Source organism: Rutidosis leptorrhynchoides, chromosome 5 (assembly GCF_046630445.1).
Source record: "Rutidosis leptorrhynchoides isolate AG116_Rl617_1_P2 chromosome 5, CSIRO_AGI_Rlap_v1, whole genome shotgun sequence".
In the NCBI taxonomy this organism is placed as follows: Eukaryota; Viridiplantae; Streptophyta; class Magnoliopsida; order Asterales; family Asteraceae; genus Rutidosis; species Rutidosis leptorrhynchoides.
In genome coordinates this window covers 308,643,532-308,656,156 of record NC_092337.1, presented here as the reverse complement: position 1 = coordinate 308,656,156, position 12,625 = coordinate 308,643,532, and the positions used below count along the sequence as shown (strand labels likewise).

The 12,625-nt window shown below is 30.8% G+C and overlaps 1 non-coding gene across 1 annotated transcript; it reads left to right on the top strand.

Annotated features, from left to right (window-relative positions):
- The first annotated feature begins 6,597 nt into the window (after nt 1-6,597).
- Nucleotides 6,598-6,704, top strand: LOC139850864 (small nucleolar RNA R71). Its single transcript, XR_011760241.1, has one exon. It is a non-coding gene; the product is annotated as a small nucleolar RNA R71 (small nucleolar RNA).
- The last annotated feature ends 5,921 nt before the right edge of the window (nt 6,705-12,625 follow it).

Here is a 12,625-nt window from a genome sequence, read left to right as displayed (position 1 = left end):
CAAGTTTAAACCTTTGAATAAGGTATTTTTATATATATGAATCGAATGATGTTATGAACATCATTACTACCTCAGGTTTTGTGGATAAACCTACTGGAAATGACAAAAATAGATCTAGCTTCAAAGGATCCTTGGATGGCTTGAAAGTTCGTGAAGTAGAATCATGACACGAAAACAAGTTCAAGTAAGATTTCCACTCGAAATAAGATTGTTAAAGTTATAGAAATTGAATCAAAGTTTGAATATTAGTATTACCTTCTATTAGAAATATATCTTACTGTAAATAAGAAAGATTTCTTGAGGTTGGATGATCACTCAAAGTGGATTTGCAAGATTGGAAGTAAGCTAGCAAACTTGGAAGTGTTGTTGGTGTGTTCTTGAGTAGTTGTTTTATAACTTGATTTATGTATGGATTTATGAACTAGATTAAGCTAGATTTTGTTGAAGATGATGAAGAACACTTAGAAAAAAGGAAGAACACTTGAGAGAGAGTAATTTGATTCAAGAAAATTGAAATGGAAGTGTGTTTGTGGTACCTCATGTTCACGTGAACTTATGGTGTCAATATAGTCTTCATTAGTTTGTAATCTTATGAGATATTTCATGCTAGATGTTAAATGATGGTTCCCACATGGTTAGGTGACTCACATGGGCTGCTAAGAGCTAATAATTAGAGTCTATATACTAATAGTACATACATATAGAAGCTGGGTATTGTACGAGTGCGAATACGGGTGTATACGAGAAAAATTGTTGATGAAAATGAATGAGGATGTAATTGTAAGCATTTTTGTTAAGTACAAGTACTTTGATAAATGTCTTGAAGTCTTTCAAAAGTGTATGAATACATATTAAAACACTACATGTATATACATTTTAACTGAGTCGTTAAGTCATCGTTAGTCGTTACATGTAAGTGTTGTTTTAAAACCTTTAAATTAACGATCTTGTTAAATGTTGTTAACCCATTGTTTATTATATCTAATGAGATATTAAATCATTACATTATCATGATATAATGATGTATTAATATATCTTATTGTGATATATATATACATTTAAATGTTGTTACAACGATAATCGTTACATGTATGTCTCGTTTCGAAATCCTTAAGTTAGTAGTCTTGTTTTTACATACGTAGTTCATTGTTAATATACTTAATGATATATTTACTTATCATAATATCATGTTAACTATATATATATATCCATATATATGTCATCATATAGTTTTTACAAATATTAACGTTCGTGAATCACCGGTCAACTTGGGTTGTCAATTGTCTATATGAAACCTATTTTAATTAAACAAGTCTTAACAAGTTTGATTGCTTAACATGTTGGAAACACTTAATCATATAATTATCAATTTCATTTAATATATATAAACATTGAAAAGTTCGGGTCACTACAAAAAAAGCATAATAGTAACTTAGTTACGAGACATTAATTTAAAAAGGAAGAACATAGCTTACATTGATTATTAATAGTGTAGCGTTACACGGACAGAGTTCTGACTTTAAAACCCGTAAAACATTTCTTACAATAACCCAATTATTATTAATCTTAAATTAAACTTAATATTATAAATATAAATATAAATATAAATTACAGAGAAAGAAAGAAAGAGTGTGAAGAGGTGTATATGAAGGTGTAAAGAATTCGTGAGAAAACTGGCCAATTTATAGAACTTTTTTTTGGATCCTGAAGCTCATGCACTCGCATGAGATTTCAGTGTATTTCCCATGCACTCGCATGGGCTCATGCAAGTGCATGGGATTTTAGTGCATTTCTCATGCACTCGCATGGCTAGCCTGGATCAGATATTTTTGATTTGTAAAACGTGGGCTGCTCGAATTAATTAATATATAATATAATATATATAATTATATATAATCATATATATATTATATTATATTCTTATGCATAGTTGACTTGTAATTTTAGCTGCGTTGTCTCGTACGTTTACGCCCGGTTTATGTCTCGGTTCTGGATTTTCGAACGTCTTTTTGTATGCTTAGATAACTTGTACTTTGCGTTCTGCAGCTTGTACTCTTGTCATTTTTAGACGTTTCTTATCAATAAATTGAATCATTTGGATTGTAACTTGTACGTTTGAGCTTTTTGGTCATTTGCGTCTTCAAATCGTCGTTTTCTTCTTTTGTCTTCGCACTTATTTATTTAAACGAATACTACTTGAAAATAGAACAATTGCAACTGAAAACTTTACATATTGGAAGCATATTGCGCCTAAATATATGTTCATTTGGAGCACTATAAAATATCCCCACACTTGAACGTTGCTTGTCCTCAAGCAATATAGAACTTGAAATAAAATCACACTAGAATCTCTTCTTTGTTCTTCACACTTTATACATAAGTGATTATGATACGGCGGTATAAACAATGATAGTAACGATGTGGTTTACAGTCACACATGACTATAAAAGTTTAGATCCTTTAAGGAAATTGGATCTTTATGAAAACATTTGATCTTTTGAAAATTCATTCTAGCTTTTACCTTAGATAAGTTTTCCGGAATAACCCTTCATCGGTGTTTGCAAAATGTTTTTGTGGGTTTTGTGAGTTTCAGATTTTAAAATTTTAGCTCAAAACTTGAGGTTTTGTGTCACCTACTTGCTAACCTTGTATTAGGAAAGCACACGTCCAGTTTACTTGTCCTGTATATTACCTTTCGGTAAATGATCGTCCGGTTGTAAAGGAAAGCGATGAACAAGCAACTGTTAAGGCAATGTCTAATGACATGCAGATGTTCATGGTCCACAACGTGTCGGATGCAATTACTATCCTTTGTAGGAGTAATAGTAAAGATCACCCTATAATTTTTCATTCTGGCACAAGTTCCTGTCTCCGACCATGCTATGCAACCTCCGTTCTTACGGTTGACACCCGATTTGGTTCAGGTGACCTAATGAATTCTGTTGAATTCTCAGGATTTTACGTTCAATGGTAATGAACGCATTGAAAATGGGTTTTCAGAAAACAAATCGGTTTGTAACTTTGATCAAAATATTTGCTCGTTCAAGCTCGAGTTTAGATATCATCGAATTTCATGAGTTTGTAATTCTCAATCTTTAAGGTCAATCTCAAGGATTGAGTAATATCAGTCTTAAAAGATGATTTTTAATCTTTAAGGAGATTATCCTTTCTGGGGGTCTGATTCATTAGTCTTATCAAGCTAATTTGCACGGCGCCCTCCCCATTTTACGAGACAGATTCTCTCATGATTAGGATAAGTCTGACCACTTAGCAACCCTGTTTGATGCTGAGGTCCGTGGATTTCCAGCTAATTTTCGAAAAAACTTTTCAAGGTTTTTCGTAGACTCTACAACTGGTCTGGACGACAACTTCCTAACCTAAATCAAGAAGCGCATGTCTTTTTCGGAAGACTTTACTTCCTTTTAATGATGTAATTAATTCATCGTGTAGATCTATCTTTCTTTCAAATATATTACAGTAAATCGGGTAAAACTGTTAATTTTGTCCAAAACAAAAGCACCTACAATAACTTTACAGAAACATGTGATAGATAGTTTTTAATTGAATAACTTGGTACATTCTCCCCACACTTGGCTTTTATTTATTTCTTTCTTTGCCTTTTTATTCTCTTCTATTCCATTTTAAATGAATTCAAGCGTTTTGGGTTGTTTCTCAATTTATGTCCTTTCCGAGGTAACGATAACTTCAGTATTAACACCTAGTTTTTATCGTTCATAAATATGTATAAACATGATTTTGAATTCATTTAGCTGAAAATTTTTCAAATTTTTACAAAATTTGGCAAATAAACCAAGTGCAAACCCGAGAGAAATTATAACCCTTCCCCACACTTGAGATCATGTAATGCCCTCATTTGCAAGAAATCAATAAAAATTTAAATTCCTGAGGGTGATTAGTGTAGAAAAGTGATTAAAAATATCCAGTTTGTAAACATATTGTTTGTTATATCACATTTGATAATTTACGTATTGTCGTTAAAATTAGTAGCTTTTGCTGAACTTAATGTCAGTCTTTGAAAGTGCGCAGTTTTACTCTGTTGTGTACATAACATAAAATACAAACATATATATCTTGTACATATATTTTTTTTTTTATAAAAACCTTAACTTAATAAAATAAATAATTGATAAATTTAAAAAAAAATTTCCCTTTTTATTTAGGTAGAGGTAGTTTCGGTACATTTACCTAGTCTGTCCCTCAACAAAATTTTAAAATTTTCGTTTTAAAGCGATTGTTTTAAAAGCAAAGATTTTTGTGTTTTTTATTTTTTTTGGCATACTTTAGATCAATAAAATTAAAAATAATGATAACAAAATTTTTCGCCCCGCCCTCTGGTAAAGCAATTTCGGTTCCATGACCTAGTCTTTAACTTACGATGAATTTTAGAAATCATTTTTTTAAACTTAATGAAATAAAGTAAATTTTTTTTTAAATTCACACAAAACATAAATTTAAAAAACGTATTAATTTCATACAAAAACCTACAAAACAGAAAAAATTCAGAATGGGGGAAGAAAACTAGTTCTTTAGTGTCTGCTAGTGGAAAAGACCAATCGAATTCCATTCTCAGAACTACACGAGAACAGAACAACTAACTCTAGACAGCATTTTCTTTTTAGAACATTTGAATTTCCCCACACTTAGGTAGATGTGGTGTCAAAATTGTGATTAACTTCATCGTCAATTTCTCTTGGACCATAATCAACTTGCATATCTGTGACTTTTGCTTTAAGCCATTGGTCGGATTCTTGTGTAATATCCACAAATTCAACTAGTTTCACCTTTTCTTTAGGCGATAGATTGGATACTAACTGGTTACATAACTTAAAGTTTCCCTTGGTTCTAGCATCGCGAATCCGTTTAATAAGTTTCTTCATTGAACGGTTAATAACGGAGTCATTTAATTTTGTATCAACAATGGGGTTCTTTGTTATCAGGTCATCATTAGGTGTTACTTCATCTTCCTCACACTTAGGCATTTTATTATTGTTAAGCACTACCGTTGGAGTTGGTAAAACAATATGGTTCTTACCAATCGTTTTTATTGGTTCAACGGTTTTGGTTGGTGGAGATTTAGACTTTCGAATCATAAAGTTGATCAATATTTCACCATTACTATGTGTCATTCTACCTTCTCTTACATCAAATAACGCCCCAGTGGACGCTAAGAATGGTCGACCTAAAATTAGAGGAATGTTTGAGTCTTCTTTTATGTCAATGACAATAAACTCGACTAGAAAGGTTAAATTACCCACTTGAATAGGTAGGTTGTCAGCAATTCCAACTGGGTGCTTAATAGTTTTATCAAGGAGTCGAACACTCATTTCCGTTGAACTTAACTCACCTACTCCTAATCTCTTATATAATGAAAGAGACATAACACTCACACTCGCACCTAAATCTTCTAGTGTATCATACATGACACAATCACTAAGTAGACAAGGAATAATAAATTCACCCGGATAACCCAACCTTGGTGGAAGTTTTGGTGGAACGGTCTTCACCGGGTTTACTTTTACGATTTTTGTTTCTTGCACTTTCTTATTCTTCTTCTTCTTTCCAGTGGTATCACAAACTTTATTACCTATTGCATGCTCATACTCAATTCCTTTTCTTGGAAACGGGATGGGTGGTCTGTATGGTGCAACCAATGGCTTTACATACTCGAGTGGTGGTGGTGTTGTAACTTCTTCATTGTTACTCACATCTAAAACCTTCCCATCTTCTGGTGCTGGTTTTTCAGAATTTGTTGACACCATATTAACCTCCTCATTCCGAGGATTTACTTCAGTATTACTCGGTAGCTTTCCTTGTTCCCTCTCACTCATCATGCTAGCAAGAGTACCTACGTGTTTTTGTAGATTTAAAATGGAAGCTTGTTGAGTTCTTAATGATTGATCAAACCTCTCATTTGTTTAGGTTTGAGATGTAATAAATTGTGTTTGATATTCCAATAGCTTTGCCATAATTTCTTCCAGATTTGGCTTTTTATCTTCGGTTTGTTGTGGTAGTTTATATAAGCTAGGTCTTTGTTGATTGAAAGTGTTGTTTTGAGTTGGTTAGTTATTCGGACCTTGTTGGTTGTACGAGTTGTTTTTGGGTCCATTTGGATTGTAAAGAATGTTTTGATTTCGATTAAAGTTTGGCCTTGGCGGTTGATAATTATTTTGATAATTATTTCCCTGCCTTTGGTTCATGTAGGAAACATTCTCACGTTGTTCCATAGTTTATTCAATGTGACAATCTTTCGTTAAGTGTGGTCCACTGCATTGCTCACAACTGATTCGTATTGCGTGAATATCTTTAGTCATCTTTTCCATTCATCTTTCGAAAGCATCTATTTTTGTGGAAACGGAATCAAAGTCATTGCTAGAATCGGCTCTAGCCACTTTAGATGAACGAAAAATATCTTTTTCTTGATGCCACTCATGCGAGTGGGATGCTGTGTTATCAATGATCTTGTGAGCTTCAGCTGCAGTTTTCTTCATAATGGAACCACCAGCTGCTGTGTCGATGTCTTTTCATGTAGCAACGTCGACACCTTGGTAGAATATTTGGACTATTTGATAAGTGTCTAAACCGTGTTGAGGACATCCTCTCAACAACTTTCCGAATCTTGTCCACGCCTCATATAATGTTTCATTTGGCTTCTGCGTGAACGTAACAATTTCTCCTTGAAGTCTCACGGCTTTAGATGCCGGAAAGAATCTTTTAAGAAATTTCTCAACTAAAACATCTCATGTATCAATCGCTCCTTCAGGTAACGATTCTAACCAATATTTGGCTTCTCCCTTTAAAGTCCAGGGAAACAACATGAGATAGATCTGTTCATCCTCAACTTCTCTGATTTTAAATAGAGTACAGATCCTATTAAAGGTTCGAAGATGTTCGTTTGATCTTTTTTTGGCGTACCACTATATTAGCATTGATTAGTTACCATGTGTAGGATTTGTCCTTTGATTTCATAATCTGGCGCATTAACATCTGGCTTAATAATGGCGTGACCTTGGCCCGTGCGTGTGGCTCTCATTCGGTCTTCCATACTTAGAGGTTCCATTTCTGCCATATCTGAATTTGTTGAATCCGAATCACTAGAAGATTCCGATTTAACGGTTTGTGGTTTAGGAGGAATGATTAGTGGTTAAGGATCTTGGAATTGTCCTTGAATATCCTCCGGGTTCTCAATTGTGAAGTCGGGTTCAAAAAATGGATTATCAGAAATTTGAGTTGGAGTACTTGTTTGACTAGATGATGATTCTAAAGAAAAATCAACGACGATAATATTGGCTAGATGTCTTAATCGAGTTATAGGTGGTGATCGTATGAAAGGTGGTGAACGTTTTGCTCGGTGCATTCACTGAATATCCTATTAGTTATAAAGATAAAAATTATATAAGTTATCAAATTGATAGACTTTTCTGATTTTGCCCAAGTTTCGAATAGTCAATAGATGTAGCAGGTAGCCAGGATCCTTTAAATCGGAAAATCCACAACTCGCCACTAACAAATCCAACTATTACTACGAACCAGAAATTTTAGATGTCTATCAATTTAATCGCTTAAAATAATTTTTCGTCGAGATTTGAAGAATATAAAGAAAATTCTATGTCCTAAAAACTAGAGCGTAGAAATGAAAAAGAAAAAGAAGCGCGTCGAAAAACAAGAAGTCAAAAAATAAAAATAAGAAAGAAAAACGTCGAAACTTAAAAGTCTAAAAATAAATCTAAAACTTATAAAGTAAAATTTTACGTCTAAAACTTAGCGTCTAAATGTATTAAAGCTTAAAAGGAATTCTAAAGGAAAAACGGCAATTACTTAAAAAGCCACTTAAATTTATTAAAACTAAAGCGAAAAATGGTGTCGTAAATTTCTAAAGCGCCTAAATCTTAATCTAAAGAAAAAGCACTTAAGGGATTTTACGGCAAAACCTAAAAATCAAGAAATATAAAAATAACTACGGTAAAAACTAAACTTAAAACTATATATTACGAACGACAAATATTACGAAATAAACGATAAAAGTACAAATTATAACTAAAATGATAAAAATACAAATTTTATAAAAATATTATTTTTATATTATATTTTATAAAAGTATTAATCTATATAATTAATAATAATAATTAAACTAAATATTACAAAATAAATATTAAACTAGAAACATAAACTAATTAAATAAATAACCCTAATTAGGTTAAATAATATTAATAATAATTAAACCTACCCGTAATTAATGTTTTTAAGGTTCAGGGTATGTCCAGTCAACTCATGCAACTGCATGAGTTTACTGCCTTGTGCTCATGCGATCGCATGGCTTCGAAAACAGGCTGAATGTTTGGGCCGCTACAGTACTTGGCCCGATTTCTATTTTATTTATTATTTTTTTCTGATTTTAAATTATAGAAAATATTTATATAAAATATAATGAATTTATATTTTAAAATCTTAAAAATAAAAGTACTTTTTAATTTTATAAATAAAGTCTTAAATATATATATATATATATATATATATATATATATATATATATATATATATATATATATATATATATATATATATATATATATATATATATATATATATATATATATATATATATATATATATATATTTATTACAAAATAAGAGATAGATAATTTAATAAAAATAAATTTATATTTTTAAAAGAATCTAAATAAAAATACTTTTTAAAGACAATCTCTTAAAAATATATGTATATATATATTTTTTTTTCTTTTTTTCTTTATTTATTTAACACTTGTTATAAATACAAAATATTTTTATGAAATACGAAATAATATATTTTTACAAAAATATAGTTTACAAAAATATAGCGTTTTGCTTCGGCGTCTCCGGCAGCGGCGCTAAAAACTTGATGTGTACAGTGGAGGGGTACGAAATACTATTATTTTTAATACGGAATACGATACTAATTACACAATTTTTATATATTTAATTTACAGATGGGATATACCTAAACTCTGCTACAACACTATAGGCAGTGTACCTAATCGTAGAGTAGTGTAGTTTTTAGTAAGTCCGGTTCGTTCCACAGGGAGCTAGTTGATTACGTACTATATTTTAACAACTATATTTATATAAAATATATATAATTATATATAATAATATTATATAAAAGGGGGTTTTACCGTTTAATGGCCAATTTGTCGATTTTAAATTTTAAGCGTAAAGATAAATTACAATAATTAAAGTGCGTAAAATAAATAACAATATTTAAATGATGATAAATAAAATGACAGTAAATAAAAGTGCGATGAGAAATAAAATAAAGGTATTATGCTTATTTAAACTTCCGTAATCATGGTGTTTGACGTTTTGATTTTAATTCATTATTCTGGGTTAATTTTCCTTTGTCCTGGATTATTTGAAACCTATCTGGTTTTTTGCCCATAATAGTCCATTGTTCATAATTATAAAATGCTCGACAAATTAACCTTATTCCCGAAGTCAAATATTCCAACTAATTAGGGATTTAAACTGTAACAAGGTTTTAATACTTTGTTAATAATTACACCAGGTTATCGACTGTAGTGACCCGAACTTTTCCATGTTTATATATATTAATTGAGATTGATATTTACATGATTAAATGTTTCCAACATGTTAAGCAATCAAACTTGTTAAGACTTGATTAATTGAAATATGTTTCATATAGACAATTGACCACCCAAGTTGACCGGTGATTCACGAACGTTAAAACTTGTAAAAACTATATGATGACATATATATGGATATATATATAGTTAACATGATACTATGATAAGTTAACATATCATTAAGTATATTAACAATGAACTACATATGTAAAAACAAGACTACTAACTTAATGATTTTTAAACGAGACATATATATAACGATTATCGTTGTAAAGACATTTAATGTATATATATATCATATTAAGAGATATTCATACATGATAATATTATGATAATATAATAATTTAAAATCTCATTTGATATTATAAACATTGGATTAACAACATTTAACAAGATCGTTAACCTAAAGGTTTCAAAACAACACTTACATGTAACGACTAACGATGACTTAACGACTCAGTTAAAATGTATATACATGTAGTTTTTTAATATGTATTTATACACTTTTGAAAGACTTCAATACACTTATCAAAATACTTCTACTTAACAAAAATGCTTACAATTACATCCTCATTCAGTTTCATCAACAATTCTACTCGTATGCATCCGTATTCGTACTCGTACAATACACAGCTTTTAGATGTATGTACTATTGGTATATACACTCCAATGATCAGCTATTAGCAGCCCATGTGAGTCACCTAACACATGTGGGAACCATCATTTGGCAACTAGCATGAAATATCTCATAAAATTACAAAAATATGAGTAATCATTCATGACTTATTTACATGAAAATAAAATTACATATCCTTTATATCTAATCCATACACCAATGACCAAGAACACCTACAAACACTTTCATTCTTCAATTTTCTTCATCTAATTGATCTCTCTTAAGTTCTATCTTCAAGTTCTCAGTGTTCTTCATAAATTCCAAAAGTTCTAGTTTCATAAAATCAAAAATACTTTCAAGTTTGCTAGCTCACTTCCAATCTTGTAAGGTGATCATCCAACCTCAAGAAATCTTTATTTCTAACAGTAGGTTATCATTCTAATACAAGGTAATAATCATATTCAAACTTTGGTTCAATTTCTATAACTATAACAATCTTATTTCAAGTGATGATCTTACTTGAACTTGTTTTCGTGTCATGATTCTGCTTCAAGAACTTCGAGCCATCCAAGGATCCATTGAAGCTAGATCCACTTTTCTCTTTTCCAGTAAGTTTATCCAAGGAACTTAAGGTAGTAATGATGTTCATAACATCATTCGATTCATACATATAAAGCTATCTTATTCGAAGGTTTAAACTTGTAATCACTAGAACATAGTTTAGTTAATTCTAAACTTGTTCGCAAATAAAAGTTAATCCTTCTAACTTGACTTTTAAAATCAACTAAACACATGTTCTATATCTATATGATATGCTAACTTAATGATTTAAAACCTGGAAACACGAAAAACACCGTAAAACCGGATTTACGCCGTCGTATTAACACCGCGGGCTGTTTTGGGTTAGTTAATTAAAAACTATGATAAACTTTGATTTAAAAGTTGTTATTCTGGGAAAATGATTTTTATCATGAACATGAAACTATATCCAAAAATTATGGTTAAACTCAAAGTGGAATTATGTTTTCTAAAATGGTCATCTAGACGTCGTTCTTTCGACTGAAATGACTACCTTTACAAAAATGACTTATAACTTATTTTTCTGACTATAAACCTATACTTTTTCTGTTTAGATTCATAAAATAGAGTTCAATATGAAACCATAGCAATTTGATTCACTCAAAACGGATTTAAAATGAAGAAGTTATGGGTAAAACAAGATTGGATAATTTTTCTCATTTTAGCTACGTGAAATTCGTAACAAATCTATTCCAACCATAACTTAATCAACTTGTATTGTATATTATGTAATCTTGAGATACCATAGATACGTATACAATGTTTCGACCTATCATGTCGACACATCTATATATATTTCGGAACAACCATAGACACTCTATATGTGAATGTTGGAGTTAGCTATACAGGGTTGAGGTTGATTCCAAAATATATATAGTTTGAGTTGTGATCAATACTGAGATACGTATACACTGGGTCGTGGATTGATTCAAGATAATATTTATCGATTTATTTCTGTACATCTAACTGTGGACAACTAGTTGTAGGTTACTAACGAGGACAGCTGACTTAATAAACTTAAAATATCAAAATATATTAAAAGTGTTGTAAATATATTTTGAACATACTTTGATATATATGTATATATTGTTATAGGTTCGTGAATCAACCAGTGGCCAAGTCTTACTTCCCGACGAAGTAAAAATCTGTGAAAGTGAGTTATAGTCCCACTTTTAAAATCTAATATTTTTGGGATGAGAATACATGCAGGTTTTATAAATGATTTACAAAATAGACACAAGTACGTGAAACTACATTCTATGGTTGAATTATCGAAATCGAATATGCCCCTTTTTATTAAGTCTGGTAATCTAAGAATTAGGGAACAGACACCCTAATTGACGCGAATCCTAAAGATAGATCTATTGGGCCTAACAAACCCCATCCAAAGTACCGGATGCTTTAGTACTTCGAAATTTATATCATATCCGAAGGGTGCCCCGGAATGATGGGGATATTCTTATATATGCATCTTGTTAATGTCGGTTACCAGGTGTTCACCATATGAATGATTTTTATCTCTATGTATGGCATGTGTATTGAAATATGAAATCTTGTGGTCTATTATTATGATTTGATATATATAGGTTAAACCTATAACTCACCAACATTTTTGTTGACGTTTTAAGCATGTTTATTCTCAGGTGATTATTAAGAGCTTCCGCTGTCGCATACTTAAATAAGGACGAGATTTGGAGTCCATGCTTGTATGATATTGTGTAAAAACTGCATTCAAGAAACTTATTTTGTTGTAACATATTTGTATTGTAAACCATTATGTAATGGTCGT